A 15,465-nucleotide genomic window follows, 5' to 3' on the forward strand; every position below is an offset into this window, starting at 1 on the left:
ACTTGTACTCCCATCATCTGCTTGAAGAGAGAGAGAAAAGAAAATGCAATCATAGAGGTAAGAGACACTTTTTAAAAATAATGAATCCGAAGAGAAAAGTAAAAGGAGGCCTGTGGAGCAGGTCTGGGTGTGACTCCGGATCCCCCAACATCAGGTGCCACCACCAAAGATTCCTGCGTGTAGCCCATAGAACCCCAAAAGCAACGGGACGAGTTCTGGTCACATGCTCCCTCAAAATGACATCCTGGCCTTCTTCTGGAACTCCCTCCCCTCTCAGACTCTCAAGGTTTCCTCCAGCGTGTCGGTTCCCACAGAGCAGACCTTTGGTCTGAGACCTGACAGTCCAGATGCCACGCATGCTGCCGCGTGGCGGCGGTGTCGCGGCTTGGGACAAGAGGAGGCCCCACGGTGCGGGCTGGGGCGCCAGGCAACGCGGGCGGGCGCTGAGGGTGGGGGTGACCCCCACCGCGGGCCGCCGCCACGCTCCCAGAAAGGGGACAGAACAAGAGGCAAAAAAAAAAAAAAAAAAAAAAAAAAAAGCAGCAGCCTGTGGCACCCGGTATTCCCAGGCGGTCTCCCATCCAAGTACTAACCAGGCCCGACCCTGCTTAGCTTCCGAGACCAGACGAGATCGGGGGCGTTCAGGGTGGTGTGGCCCTAGACGGCGGCGGAGGGCGCCCCTGCCCCGCTCGAGAAGCCGAGCCTCTCTGGGCTTCCCCGCCGCCGCCTCCCGCCCCAGGCCCCGCGCCGGGCCGGGCCGGTTGAGTTCGCCGGCCGGGTCCCGCGGGCTCCCAGGGACGGGGGTGATGGGCGGGGCGGGGCGGGGCGGGGCGGGGCGGGGGGCTGTCTCTCTCTACACACACACACACACTCACACTCACTCACACTCACACAAGATGCGCCTCCACGGCTGGACTCGCCAAGGTGGAGCCCTCCCAGCCCCCCTCGTCTCCTCGCCCGGCCTCCTTCACCTACCCGCTGCCCACCCCCAGGGCGTCGCTGCCTGCCGCTGACTGCGCACGCGCGGGACGCTCGCCCTTTGACCCCAGCCAGGGGCCGCCCTCCCCCACAACCCCTTTCAGCTGTGCCCCCCCCCTCGCCCTGTGGGTGGGCTGCCGCCTATTCCCCCGGGCCAGGGCTGGGGCACAGCCAGTGTATGGGGCGTCTCTCTCTGGGGATGTGTCCCATGGGTGGGATGGGGTGGCGTGGTTTGGGGGGCGCTGAAGAAATCAGTCCCCTCCATCTCCTACCTCTGGAAAACGCCCAAGCCCGTGGAGAACTGCCGGCACCGCTTCGTGGGGGCCGGGACCCTCCTCCGTGTCCTCCTGTGGCCCAGTCCAAGGGGCCTGGGCCTGGCCGGGGCTGCATTGGACCCCGACCACCCTGGCGTGTGGACTCGCTAAAAATCGGCCATTAGATATTGGATTCCAGCTTCCTGGAGGTCATTTCACTAATGAGTGCACCGGAAAGAGTTTCCTAATCCATCTGTGAGGGTGGCAACTGAAAGAGAATTTGAAAGCTGACAGAATAGGTGAGGGAAGGCATAGGAGATTTCCACACCCAGCAAGGAAGACTTTCCCGAAATGGAAGAAAGAAACGAGCAAACAGAGACACCGGTAGCCCGCCCGGAAAAGAGTCTGCCCCTGAGAGAAAGCACCCTGACCAGGTTCACCCGTGGGTGGGTGGTGAGCTAGCGGCATTCAGAAGAGCGAGGCCCGCAGTCTGTGCGGAAGACACCTGCGCTCGGGTGTGTGTGGCGGCGCGATTCACAAGCAGCTCTAGACGTTAAACCAAGGAGAAGCCAGGGAGTTCCCAACGCCCCAGGTGTCCTCAGCCCACGACTGGCTGCTGTGGGAATGCGAAGCCCGGCTCCTTGTCTCAGAGCGGGGTTCCCAGGAGGATCAGGCTGAAGCTGGGACTTGGCCTCAAAGTGTCCCCTCGCATGGCCACCCCCTTCCCCTTCCTGCTCCTCTACTCCTGGTGCCCCTCCATCCAGGGGCCAGACCTTAAAGAGTCACCGCAAGAGAATCCTGGTCCCAAAGGAGCCTTCTGGGGGACCGGTGCTGAGAGAGGTTGTGGGCATGGCCCGCTGGGGCTCTGCCCGACCCAGGGCTGAGAGATGCCACCTCCCAGCTCTGGGTCCCTGCAGGAAGTGTTGGCAAGCACAGGGCCGGTCCTCCAAAGGCCCAGGTGCAGGGAGCCCAGGCCAAGCAGCCTGTGGAAGAAGCCACTTGCCGTGCCACGCCGGGAACAGGACTGCAGGCCCCGGCCCTTCCCACCTCCTCCTCCTCCTCCTCCTCCTCCTCCCCCCCGCCCCCCCCCCCAGGGCACAGGGCTCAGAGACACCTCAGACTCTTGCTACCCAAAGTGCAAAGGGCATCAGTTGCTCCTCCAACCCCCCCGCCCAGCAGACCACGTTGTCCAGCCAGCCCCCGGGCCTCCCTGGGGTGCCCAGCACAAAAGTGCAGACACCCACCGGACCCTCAATCTCAGTTTTCGGATGTTTTTGCCACTCTAAGGACCCGCAGGCCAGCTGGGCCTTCGGGCAGGACAGAGAGCCCCGGAATCCGACGTGGAGAGCTGCGTGTACGTCCCCATCAGGAGGCGGTCCCCACCTCCGCGGCTCTCCCCTTGTGGGGAGCGGCAGCCCAGCCGGCAGCCCCAGGGCCTCAGGGAAGACACCAGGCTGGGCCCCCGCGGCACAGCGGGGGCACGTCCCCCGCACTCAAGCGACTTAGGGACGGCTGCTGGAGACTGCTGCGGCCACCCTGCTGCCGGGTTCCTGGAGGGCTTCCTGGAAGCAGCGTCCACACCAAGCCCTTGGAAGGCCGAGGCGACGGAGGAGCCGGTCAGGCAGGGGCCGAGGACGGTGAGAGGCCGGGTGGGCGGGAAGGAGCATGTCAGGCAGGGGCAGAGGACGGTGACAGGCCGGGCGGGGAGGAGCCGGTCAGTCGGGGGCCCAGGACAGTGACGGGCCTGGCCGGGGAGGAGTGCGTCAGGCAGGGGCAGAGGAGACGGGCTGGGTAAGGGTTAGGGTTACAGTTAGGGCACAATTCACAATCGCAAAGACGTGGAAGCGACCCGAGTGCCCATCCATCCAGGAGTGCATGAATAAAATGTGGCGCGTGGACACCACGGAGTGCCATTCGGCTGTGAGGAGCAGCGGTGAGAGGGCGCCTCTCGTGTTCTCCTGGCCAGAGCTGGTACCCGTTCCAGTAAGCCAGGTATCCCAAGAATGGACACACGAGCACCACGTGAGCGCGCTCACCAGCAAATTGGTACGAACGGATGGACGCCTAAGTGGACAGAGAGGAATCACCTTCATCGGGTGGGTGTCGGGCGGGTGGGGGGAGGGGAGGGGCATACACATCCATTAGGCATGGGGTGGGTGCGCACCGACTGGGGGATGGGCGCACTTGAAGCTCTGACCCGAGGGGGGAGGCTTGGAGAGGGCAAGGCACCCGACCTTAACATTGGTACCCCCACAATACGCTGGAACAACCTGAGAGGTATAAGAATAAGAACACAGGGGGGGCCGGGCGCGGTGGCTCACGCCTGTAATCCTAGCTCTCTGGGAGGCCGAGGCGGGCGGATTGCTCCAGGTCAGGAGTTCGAAACCAGCCTGAGCAAGAGCGAGACCCCGTCTCTACTAAAAATAGAAAGAAATTAATTGGCCAACTAATATATATAGAAAAACACAGCCGGGCGTGGTGGTGCATGCCTGTAGTCCCAACTACTCGGGAGGCTGAGGCAGCAGGATTGCTTGAGCCCGGAGATTGAGGTTGCTGTGAGCTAGGCTGACGCCATGGCACTCACTCTAGCCTGGGCAGCAAAACGAGACTCTGTCTCAAAAAAAAAAAAAAAAAAAAGAACACAGGGGGGAGGGGGGCACGGGCAACACATGTCACCTGAATACTTGTACTCCCATCATCTGCTTGAAGAGAGAGAGAAAAGAAAATGCAATCATAGAGGTAAGAGACACTTTTTAAAAATAATGAATCCGAAGAGAAAAGTAAAAGGAGGCCTGTGGAGCAGGTCTGGGTGTGACTCCGGATCCCCCAACATCAGGTGCCACCACCAAAGATTCCTGCGTGTAGCCCATAGAACCCCAAAAGCAACGGGACGAGTTCTGGTCACATGCTCCCTCAAAATGACATCCTGGCCTTCTTCTGGAACTCCCTCCCCTCTCAGACTCTCAAGGTTTCCTCCAGCGTGTCGGTTCCCACAGAGCAGACCTTTGGTCTGAGACCTGACAGTCCAGATGCCACGCATGCTGCCGCGTGGCGGCGGTGTCGCGGCTTGGGACAAGAGGAGGCCCCACGGTGCGGGCTGGGGCGCCAGGCAACGCGGGCGGGCGCTGAGGGTGGGGGTGAACCCCACCGCGGGCCGCCGCCACGCTCCCAGAAAGGGGACAGAACAAGAGGCAAAAAAAAAAAAAAAAAAAAAAAAAAAAGCAGCAGCCTGTGGCACCCGGTATTCCCAGGCGGTCTCCCATCCAAGTACTAACCAGGCCCGACCCTGCTTAGCTTCCGAGACCAGACGAGATCGGGGGCGTTCAGGGTGGTGTGGCCCTAGACGGCGGCGGAGGGCGCCCCTGCCCCGCTCGAGAAGCCGAGCCTCTCTGGGCTTCCCCGCCGCCGCCTCCCGCCCCAGGCCCCGCGCCGGGCCGGGCCGGTTGAGTTCGCCGGCCGGGTCCCGCGGGCTCCCAGGGACGGGGGTGATGGGCGGGGCGGGGCGGGGCGGGGGGCTGTCTCTCTCTACACACACACACACACTCACACTCACTCACACTCACACAAGATGCGCCTCCACGGCTGGACTCGCCAAGGTGGAGCCCTCCCAGCCCCCCTCGTCTCCTCGCCCGGCCTCCTTCACCTACCCGCTGCCCACCCCCAGCGCGTCGCTGCCTGCCGCTGACTGCGCACGCCGCGGGACGCTCGCCCTTTGACCCCAGCCAGGGGCCGCCCTCCCCCACAACCCCTTTCAGCTGCGCCCCCCCCCTCGCCCTGTGGGTGGGCTGCCGCCTATTCCCCGGGGCCAGGGCTGGGGCACAGCCAGTGTATGGGGCGTCTCTCTCTGGGGATGTGTCCCATGGGTGGGGTGGGGTGGCGTGGTTTGGGGGGCGCTGAAGAAATCAGTCCCCTCCATCTCCTACCTCTGGAAAACGCCCAAGCCCGTGGAGAACTGCCGGCACCGCTTCGTGGGGGCCGGGACCCTCCTCCGTGTCCTCCTGTGGCCCAGTCCAAGGGGCCTGGGCCTGGCCGGGGCTGCATTGGACCCCGACCACCCTGGCGTGTGGACTCGCTAAAAATCGGCCATTAGATATTGGATTCCAGCTTCCTGGAGGTCATTTCACTAATGAGTGCACCGGAAAGAGTTTCCTAATCCATCTGTGAGGGTGGCAACTGAAAGAGAATTTGAAAGCTGACAGAATAGGCGAGGGAAGGCATAGGAGATTTCCACACCCAGCAAGGAAGACTTTCCCGAAATGGAAGCAAGAAACGAGCAAACAGAGACACCGGTAGCCCGCCCGGAAAAGAGTCTGCCCCTGAGAGAAAGCACCCTGACCAGGTTCACCCGTGGGTGGGTGGCGAGCTAGCGGCATTCAGAAGAGCGAGGCCCGCAGTCTGTGCGGAAGACACCTGCGCTCGGGTGTGTGTGGCGGCGCGATTCACAAGCAGCTCTAGACGTTAAACCAAGGAGAAGCCAGGGAGTTCCCAACGCCCCAGGTGTCCTCAGCCCACGACTGGCTGCTGTGGGAATGCGAAGCCCGGCTCCTTGTCTCAGAGCGGGGTTCCCAGGAGGATCAGGCTGAAGCTGGGACTTGGCCTCAAAGTGTCCCCTCGCATGGCCACCCCCTTCCCCTTCCTGCTCCTCTACTCCTGGTGCCCCTCCATCCAGGGGCCAGACCTTAAAGAGTCACCGCAAGAGAATCCTGGTCCCAAAGGAGCCTTCTGGGGGACCGGTGCTGAGAGAGGTTGTGGGCATGGCCCGCTGGGGCTCTGCCCGACCCAGGGCTGAGAGATGCCACCTCCCAGCTCTGGGTCCCTGCAGGAAGTGTTGGCAAGCACAGGGCCGGTCCTCCAAAGGCCCAGGTGCAGGGAGCCCAGGCCAAGCAGCCTGTGGAAGAAGCCACTTGCCGTGCCACCCCGGGAACAGGACTGCAGGCCCCGGCCCTTCCCACCTCCTCCTCCTCCTCCCCCTGCCCCCCCCACAGGGCACAGGGCTCAGAGACACCTCAGACTCTTGCTACCCAAAGTGCAAAGGGCATCAGTTGCTCCTCCAACCCCCCCGCCCAGCAGACCACGTTGTCCAGCCAGCCCCCGGGCCTCCCTGGGGTGCCCAGCACAAAAGTGCAGACACCCACCGGACCCTCAATCTCAGTTTTCGGATGTTTTTGCCACTCTAAGGACCCGCAGGCCAGCTGGGCCTTCGGGCAGGACAGAGAGCCCCGGAATCCGACGTGGAGAGCTGCGTGTACGTCCCCATCAGGAGGCGGTCCCCACCTCCGCGGCTCTCCCCTTGTGGGGAGCGGCAGCCCAGCCGGCAGCCCCAGGGCCTCAGGGAAGACACCAGGCTGGGCCCCCGCGGCACAGCGGGGGCACGTCCCCCGCACTCAAGCGACTTAGGGACGGCTGCTGGAGACTGCTGCGGCCACCCTGCTGCCGGGTTCCTGGAGGGCTTCCTGGAAGCAGCGTCCACACCAAGCCCTTGGAAGGCCCAGGCGACGGAGGAGCCGGTCAGGCAGGGGCCGAGGACGGTGAGAGGCCGGGCGGGCGGGAAGGACCATGTCAGGCAGGGGCAGAGGACGGTGACAGGCCGGGCGGGGAGGAGCCGGACAGGCGGGGGCCCAGGACAGTGACGGGCCTGGCCGGGGAGGAGTGCGTCAGGCAGGGGCAGAGGAGACGGGCTGGGTAAGGGTTAGGGTTACAGTTAGGGCACAATTCACAATCGCAAAGACGTGGAAGCGACCCGAGTGCCCATCCATCCAGGAGTGCATGAATAAAATGTGGCGCGTGGACACCACGGAGTGCCATTCGGCTGTGAGGAGCAGCGGTGAGAGGGCGCCTCTCGTGTTCTCCTGGCCAGAGCTGGGACCCGTTCCAGTAAGCCAGGTATCCCAAGAATGGACACACGAGCACCACGTGAGCGCGCTCACCAGCAAATTGGTACGAACGGATGGACGCCTAAGTGGACAGAGAGGAATCACCTTCATCGGGTGGGTGTCGGGCGGGTGGGGGGAGGGGAGGGGCATACACATCCATTAGGCATGGGGTGGGTGCGCACCGACTGGGGGATGGGCGCACTTGAAGCTCTGACCCGAGGGGGGAGGCTTGGAGAGGGCAAGGCACCCGACCTTAACATTGGTACCCCCACAATACGCTGGAACAACCTGAGAGGTATATGAATAAGAACACAGGGGGGGCCGGGCGCGGTGGCTCACGCCTGTAATCCTAGCTCTCTGGGAGGCCGAGGCGGGCGGATTGCTCCAGGTCAGGAGTTCGAAACCAGCCTGAGCAAGAGCGAGACCCCGTCTCTACTAAAAATAGAAAGAAATTAATTGGCCAACTAATATATATAGAAAAACACAGCCGGGCGTGGTGGTGCATGCCTGTAGTCCCAACTACTCGGGAGGCTGAGGCAGCAGGATTGCTTGAGCCCGGAGATTGAGGTTGCTGTGAGCTAGGCTGACGCCATGGCACTCACTCTAGCCTGGGCAGCAAAACGAGACTCTGTCTCAAAAAAAAAAAAAAAAAAAGAACACAGGGGGGAGGGGGGCACGGGCAACACATGTCACCTGAATACTTGTACTCCCATCATCTGCTTGAAGAGAGAGAGAAAAGAAAATGCAATCATAGAGGTAAGAGACACTTTTTAAAAATAATGAATCCGAAGAGAAAAGTAAAAGGAGGCCTGTGGAGCAGGTCTGGGTGTGACTCCGGATCCCCCAACATCAGGTGCCACCACCAAAGATTCCTGCGTGTAGCCCATAGAACCCCAAAAGCAACGGGACGAGTTCTGGTCACATACTCCCTCAAAATGACATCCTGGCCTTCTTCTGGAACTCCCTCCCCTCTCAGACTCTCAAGGTTTCCTCCAGCGTGTCGGTTCCCACAGAGCAGACCTTTGGTCTGAGACCTGACAGTCCAGATGCCACGCATGCTGCCGCGTGGCGGCGGTGTCGCGGCTTGGGACAAGAGGAGGCCCCACGGTGCGGGCTGGGGCGCCAGGCACCGCGGGCGAGCGCTGAGGGTGGGGGTGACCCCCACCCCGGGCCGCCGCCACGCTCCCAGAAAGGGGACAGAAAAGAGGCAAAAAAAAAAAAAAAAAAAAGCAGCAGCCTGTGGCACCCGGTATTCCCAGGCGGTCTCCCATCCAAGTACTAACCAGGCCCGACCCTGCTTAGCTTCCGAGACCAGAGGAGATCGGGGGCGTTCAGGGTGGTGTGGCCCTAGACGGCGGCGGAGGGCGCCCCTGCCCCGCTCAAGAAGCCGAGCCTCTCTGGGCTTCCCCGCCGCCGCCTCCCGCCCCAGGCCCCGCGCCGGGCCGGGCCGGTTGAGTTCGCCGGCCGGGTCCCGCGGGCTCCCAGGGACGGGGGTGATGGGCGGGGCGGGGCGGGGCGGGGCGGGGGGCTGTCTCTCTATACACACACACACACACTCACACTCACTCACACTCACACAAGATGCGCCTCCACGGCTGGACTCGCCAAGGTGGAGCCCTCCCAGCCCCCCTCGTCTCCTCGCCCGGCCTCCTTCACCTACCCGCTGCCCACCCCCAGCGCGTCGCTGCCTGCCGCTGACTGCGCACGCGCGGGACGCTCGCCCTTTGACCCCAGCCAGGGGCCGCCCTCCCCCACAACCCCTTTCAGCTGCGCCCCCCCCCTCGCCCTGTGGGTGGGCTGCCGCCTATTCCCCCGGGCCAGGGCTGGGGCACAGCCAGTGTATGGGGCGTCTCTCTCTGGGGATGTGTCCCATGGGTGGGATGGGGTGGCGTGGTTTGGGGGGCGCTGAAGAAATCAGTCCCCTCCATCTCCTACCTCTGGAAAACGCCCAAGCCCGTGGAGAACTGCCGGCACCGCTTCGTGGGGGCCGGGACCCTCCTCCGTGTCCTCCTGTGGCCCAGTCCAAGGGGCCTGGGCCTGGCCGGGGCTGCATTGGACCCCGACCACCCTGGCGTGTGGACTCGCTAAAAATCGGCCATTAGATATTGGATTCCAGCTTCCTGGAGGTCATTTCACTAATGAGTGCACCGGAAAGAGTTTCCTAATCCATCTGTGAGGGTGGCAACTGAAAGAGAATTTGAAAGCTGACAGAATAGGTGAGGGAAGGCATAGGAGATTTCCACACCCAGCAAGGAAGACTTTCCCGAAATGGAAGAAAGAAACGAGCAAACAGAGACACCGGTAGCCCGCCCGGAAAAGAGTCTGCCCCTGAGAGAAAGCACCCTGACCAGGTTCACCCGTGGGTGGGTGGCGAGCCAGCGGCATTCAGAAGAGCGAGGCCCGCAGTCTGTGCGGAAGACACCTGCGCTCGGGTGTGTGTGGCGGCGCGATTCACAAGCAGCTCTAGACGTTAAACCAAGGAGAAGCCAGGGAGTTCCCAACGCCCCAGGTGTCCTCAGCCCACGACTGGCTGCTGTGGGAATGCGAAGCCCGGCTCCTTGTCTCAGAGCGGGGTTCCCAGGAGGATCAGGCTGAAGCTGGGACTTGGCCTCAAAGTGTCCCCTCGCATGGCCACCCCCTTCCCCTTCCTGCTCCTCTACTCCTGGTGCCCCTCCATCCAGGGGCCAGACCTTAAAGAGTCACCGCAAGAGAATCCTGGTCCCAAAGGAGCCTTCTGGGGGACCGGTGCTGAGAGAGGTTGTGGGCATGGCCCGCTGGGGCTCTGCCCGACCCAGGGCTGAGAGATGCCACCTCCCAGCTCTGGGTCCCTGCAGGAAGTGTTGGCAAGCACAGGGCCGGTCCTCCAAAGGCCCAGGTGCAGGGAGCCCAGGCCAAGCAGCCTGTGGAAGAAGCCACTTGCCGTGCCACCCCGGGAACAGGACTGCAGGCCCCGGCCCTTCCCACCTCCTCCTCCTCCTCCTCCTCCTCCTCCCCCCCGCCCCCCCCCCCAGGGCACAGGGCTCAGAGACACCTCAGACTCTTGCTACCCAAAGTGCAAAGGGCATCAGTTGCTCCTCCAACCCCCCCGCCCAGCAGACCACGTTGTCCAGCCAGCCCCCGGGCCTCCCTGGGGTGCCCAGCACAAAAGTGCAGACACCCACCGGACCCTCAATCTCAGTTTTCGGATGTTTTTGCCACTCTAAGGACCCGCAGGCCAGCTGGGCCTTCGGGCAGGACAGAGAGCCCCGGAATCCGACGTGGAGAGCTGCGTGTACGTCCCCATCAGGAGGCGGTCCCCACCTCCGCGGCTCTCCCCTTGTGGGGAGCGGCAGCCCAGCCGGCAGCCCCAGGGCCTCAGGGAAGACACCAGGCTGGGCCCCCGCGGCACAGCGGGGGCACGTCCCCCGCACTCAAGCGACTTAGGGACGGCTGCTGGAGACTGCTGCGGCCACCCTGCTGCCGGGTTCCTGGAGGGCTTCCTGGAAGCAGCGTCCACACCAAGCCCTTGGAAGGCCGAGGCGACGGAGGAGCCGGTCAGGCAGGGGCCGAGGACGGTGAGAGGCCGGGTGGGCGGGAAGGAGCATGTCAGGCAGGGGCAGAGGACGGTGACAGGCCGGGCGGGGAGGAGCCGGTCAGTCGGGGGCCCAGGACAGTGACGGGCCTGGCCGGGGAGGAGTGCGTCAGGCAGGGGCAGAGGAGACGGGCTGGGTAAGGGTTAGGGTTACAGTTAGGGCACAATTCACAATCGCAAAGACGTGGAAGCGACCCGAGTGCCCATCCATCCAGGAGTGCATGAATAAAATGTGGCGCGTGGACACCACGGAGTGCCATTCGGCTGTGAGGAGCAGCGGTGAGAGGGCGCCTCTCGTGTTCTCCTGGCCAGAGCTGGTACCCGTTCCAGTAAGCCAGGTATCCCAAGAATGGACACACGAGCACCACGTGAGCGCGCTCACCAGCAAATTGGTACGAACGGATGGACGCCTAAGTGGACAGAGAGGAATCACCTTCATCGGGTGGGTGTCGGGCGGGTGGGGGGAGGGGAGGGGCATACACATCCATTAGGCATGGGGTGGGTGCGCACCGACTGGGGGATGGGCGCACTTGAAGCTCTGACCCGAGGGGGGAGGCTTGGAGAGGGCAAGGCACCCGACCTTAACATTGGTACCCCCACAATACGCTGGAACAACCTGAGAGGTATAAGAATAAGAACACAGGGGGGGCCGGGCGCGGTGGCTCACGCCTGTAATCCTAGCTCTCTGGGAGGCCGAGGCGGGCGGATTGCTCCAGGTCAGGAGTTCGAAACCAGCCTGAGCAAGAGCGAGACCCCGTCTCTACTAAAAATAGAAAGAAATTAATTGGCCAACTAATATATATAGAAAAACACAGCCGGGCGTGGTGGTGCATGCCTGTAGTCCCAACTACTCGGGAGGCTGAGGCAGCAGGATTGCTTGAGCCCGGAGATTGAGGTTGCTGTGAGCTAGGCTGACGCCATGGCACTCACTCTAGCCTGGGCAGCAAAACGAGACTCTGTCTCAAAAAAAAAAAAAAAAAAAAAGAACACAGGGGGGAGGGGGGCACGGGCAACACATGTCACCTGAATACTTGTACTCCCATCATCTGCTTGAAGAGAGAGAGAAAAGAAAATGCAATCATAGAGGTAAGAGACACTTTTTAAAAATAATGAATCCGAAGAGAAAAGTAAAAGGAGGCCTGTGGAGCAGGTCTGGGTGTGACTCCGGATCCCCCAACATCAGGTGCCACCACCAAAGATTCCTGCGTGTAGCCCATAGAACCCCAAAAGCAACGGGACGAGTTCTGGTCACATGCTCCCTCAAAATGACATCCTGGCCTTCTTCTGGAACTCCCTCCCCTCTCAGACTCTCAAGGTTTCCTCCAGCGTGTCGGTTCCCACAGAGCAGACCTTTGGTCTGAGACCTGACAGTCCAGATGCCACGCATGCTGCCGCGTGGCGGCGGTGTCGCGGCTTGGGACAAGAGGAGGCCCCACGGTGCGGGCTGGGGCGCCAGGCAACGCGGGCGGGCGCTGAGGGTGGGGGTGAACCCCACCGCGGGCCGCCGCCACGCTCCCAGAAAGGGGACAGAACAAGAGGCAAAAAAAAAAAAAAAAAAAAAAAAAAAAGCAGCAGCCTGTGGCACCCGGTATTCCCAGGCGGTCTCCCATCCAAGTACTAACCAGGCCCGACCCTGCTTAGCTTCCGAGACCAGACGAGATCGGGGGCGTTCAGGGTGGTGTGGCCCTAGACGGCGGCGGAGGGCGCCCCTGCCCCGCTCGAGAAGCCGAGCCTCTCTGGGCTTCCCCGCCGCCGCCTCCCGCCCCAGGCCCCGCGCCGGGCCGGGCCGGTTGAGTTCGCCGGCCGGGTCCCGCGGGCTCCCAGGGACGGGGGTGATGGGCGGGGCGGGGCGGGGCGGGGGGCTGTCTCTCTCTACACACACACACACACTCACACTCACTCACACTCACACAAGATGCGCCTCCACGGCTGGACTCGCCAAGGTGGAGCCCTCCCAGCCCCCCTCGTCTCCTCGCCCGGCCTCCTTCACCTACCCGCTGCCCACCCCCAGCGCGTCGCTGCCTGCCGCTGACTGCGCACGCCGCGGGACGCTCGCCCTTTGACCCCAGCCAGGGGCCGCCCTCCCCCACAACCCCTTTCAGCTGCGCCCCCCCCCTCGCCCTGTGGGTGGGCTGCCGCCTATTCCCCGGGGCCAGGGCTGGGGCACAGCCAGTGTATGGGGCGTCTCTCTCTGGGGATGTGTCCCATGGGTGGGGTGGGGTGGCGTGGTTTGGGGGGCGCTGAAGAAATCAGTCCCCTCCATCTCCTACCTCTGGAAAACGCCCAAGCCCGTGGAGAACTGCCGGCACCGCTTCGTGGGGGCCGGGACCCTCCTCCGTGTCCTCCTGTGGCCCAGTCCAAGGGGCCTGGGCCTGGCCGGGGCTGCATTGGACCCCGACCACCCTGGCGTGTGGACTCGCTAAAAATCGGCCATTAGATATTGGATTCCAGCTTCCTGGAGGTCATTTCACTAATGAGTGCACCGGAAAGAGTTTCCTAATCCATCTGTGAGGGTGGCAACTGAAAGAGAATTTGAAAGCTGACAGAATAGGCGAGGGAAGGCATAGGAGATTTCCACACCCAGCAAGGAAGACTTTCCCGAAATGGAAGCAAGAAACGAGCAAACAGAGACACCGGTAGCCCGCCCGGAAAAGAGTCTGCCCCTGAGAGAAAGCACCCTGACCAGGTTCACCCGTGGGTGGGTGGCGAGCTAGCGGCATTCAGAAGAGCGAGGCCCGCAGTCTGTGCGGAAGACACCTGCGCTCGGGTGTGTGTGGCGGCGCGATTCACAAGCAGCTCTAGACGTTAAACCAAGGAGAAGCCAGGGAGTTCCCAACGCCCCAGGTGTCCTCAGCCCACGACTGGCTGCTGTGGGAATGCGAAGCCCGGCTCCTTGTCTCAGAGCGGGGTTCCCAGGAGGATCAGGCTGAAGCTGGGACTTGGCCTCAAAGTGTCCCCTCGCATGGCCACCCCCTTCCCCTTCCTGCTCCTCTACTCCTGGTGCCCCTCCATCCAGGGGCCAGACCTTAAAGAGTCACCGCAAGAGAATCCTGGTCCCAAAGGAGCCTTCTGGGGGACCGGTGCTGAGAGAGGTTGTGGGCATGGCCCGCTGGGGCTCTGCCCGACCCAGGGCTGAGAGATGCCACCTCCCAGCTCTGGGTCCCTGCAGGAAGTGTTGGCAAGCACAGGGCCGGTCCTCCAAAGGCCCAGGTGCAGGGAGCCCAGGCCAAGCAGCCTGTGGAAGAAGCCACTTGCCGTGCCACCCCGGGAACAGGACTGCAGGCCCCGGCCCTTCCCACCTCCTCCTCCTCCTCCCCCTGCCCCCCCCACAGGGCACAGGGCTCAGAGACACCTCAGACTCTTGCTACCCAAAGTGCAAAGGGCATCAGTTGCTCCTCCAACCCCCCCGCCCAGCAGACCACGTTGTCCAGCCAGCCCCCGGGCCTCCCTGGGGTGCCCAGCACAAAAGTGCAGACACCCACCGGACCCTCAATCTCAGTTTTCGGATGTTTTTGCCACTCTAAGGACCCGCAGGCCAGCTGGGCCTTCGGGCAGGACAGAGAGCCCCGGAATCCGACGTGGAGAGCTGCGTGTACGTCCCCATCAGGAGGCGGTCCCCACCTCCGCGGCTCTCCCCTTGTGGGGAGCGGCAGCCCAGCCGGCAGCCCCAGGGCCTCAGGGAAGACACCAGGCTGGGCCCCCGCGGCACAGCGGGGGCACGTCCCCCGCACTCAAGCGACTTAGGGACGGCTGCTGGAGACTGCTGCGGCCACCCTGCTGCCGGGTTCCTGGAGGGCTTCCTGGAAGCAGCGTCCACACCAAGCCCTTGGAAGGCCCAGGCGACGGAGGAGCCGGTCAGGCAGGGGCCGAGGACGGTGAGAGGCCGGGCGGGCGGGAAGGACCATGTCAGGCAGGGGCAGAGGACGGTGACAGGCCGGGCGGGGAGGAGCCGGACAGGCGGGGGCCCAGGACAGTGACGGGCCTGGCCGGGGAGGAGTGCGTCAGGCAGGGGCAGAGGAGACGGGCTGGGTAAGGGTTAGGGTTACAGTTAGGGCACAATTCACAATCGCAAAGACGTGGAAGCGACCCGAGTGCCCATCCATCCAGGAGTGCATGAATAAAATGTGGCGCGTGGACACCACGGAGTGCCATTCGGCTGTGAGGAGCAGCGGTGAGAGGGCGCCTCTCGTGTTCTCCTGGCCAGAGCTGGTACCCGTTCCAGTAAGCCAGGTATCCCAAGAATGGACACACGAGCACCACGTGAGCGCGCTCACCAGCAAATTGGTACGAACGGATGGACGCCTAAGTGGACAGAGAGGAATCACCTTCATCGGGTGGGTGTCGGGCGGGTGGGGGGAGGGGAGGGGCATACACATCCATTAGGCATGGGGTGGGTGCGCACCGACTGGGGGATGGGCGCACTTGAAGCTCTGACCCGAGGGGGGAGGCTTGGAGAGGGCAAGGCACCCGACCTTAACATTGGTACCCCCACAATACGCTGGAACAACCTGAGAGGTATATGAATAAGAACACAGGGGGGGCCGGGCGCGGTGGCTCACGCCTGTAATCCTAGCTCTCTGGGAGGCCGAGGCGGGCGGATTGCTCCAGGTCAGGAGTTCGAAACCAGCCTGAGCAAGAGCGAGACCCCGTCTCTACTAAAAATAGAAAGAAATTAATTGGCCAACTAATATATATAGAAAAACACAGCCGGGCGTGGTGGTGCATGCCTGTAGTCCCAACTACTCGGGAGGCTGAGGCAGCAGGATTGCTTGAGCCCGGAGATTGAGGT

General features: G+C 62.9%; 4 non-coding genes across 4 annotated transcripts; all 4 read right to left on the reverse strand.

Moving 5' to 3' along the window:
* Nucleotides 1-544: 544 nt before the first annotated feature.
* On the reverse strand, nucleotides 545-663 carry LOC142869474 (5S ribosomal RNA). Its single transcript, XR_012918075.1, has one exon. It is a non-coding gene; the product is annotated as a 5S ribosomal RNA (ribosomal RNA).
* A 3,795-nt stretch (nucleotides 664-4,458) lies between these two features.
* On the reverse strand, nucleotides 4,459-4,577 carry LOC142869483 (5S ribosomal RNA). Its single transcript, XR_012918084.1, has one exon. It is a non-coding gene; the product is annotated as a 5S ribosomal RNA (ribosomal RNA).
* A 3,762-nt stretch (nucleotides 4,578-8,339) lies between these two features.
* LOC142869478 (5S ribosomal RNA) lies at nucleotides 8,340-8,458 on the reverse strand. The gene has a single exon (XR_012918079.1). It is a non-coding gene; the product is annotated as a 5S ribosomal RNA (ribosomal RNA).
* A 3,791-nt stretch (nucleotides 8,459-12,249) lies between these two features.
* Nucleotides 12,250-12,368, reverse strand: LOC142869484 (5S ribosomal RNA). Its single transcript, XR_012918085.1, has one exon. It is a non-coding gene; the product is annotated as a 5S ribosomal RNA (ribosomal RNA).
* Between the last annotated feature and the right edge of the window lie 3,097 nt (nucleotides 12,369-15,465).

The sequence above is a fragment of the Microcebus murinus genome, unplaced genomic scaffold, assembly GCF_040939455.1.
Source record: "Microcebus murinus isolate Inina unplaced genomic scaffold, M.murinus_Inina_mat1.0 scaf080_hap2_Mmur4.0, whole genome shotgun sequence".
In the NCBI taxonomy this organism is placed as follows: Eukaryota; Metazoa; Chordata; class Mammalia; order Primates; family Cheirogaleidae; genus Microcebus; species Microcebus murinus.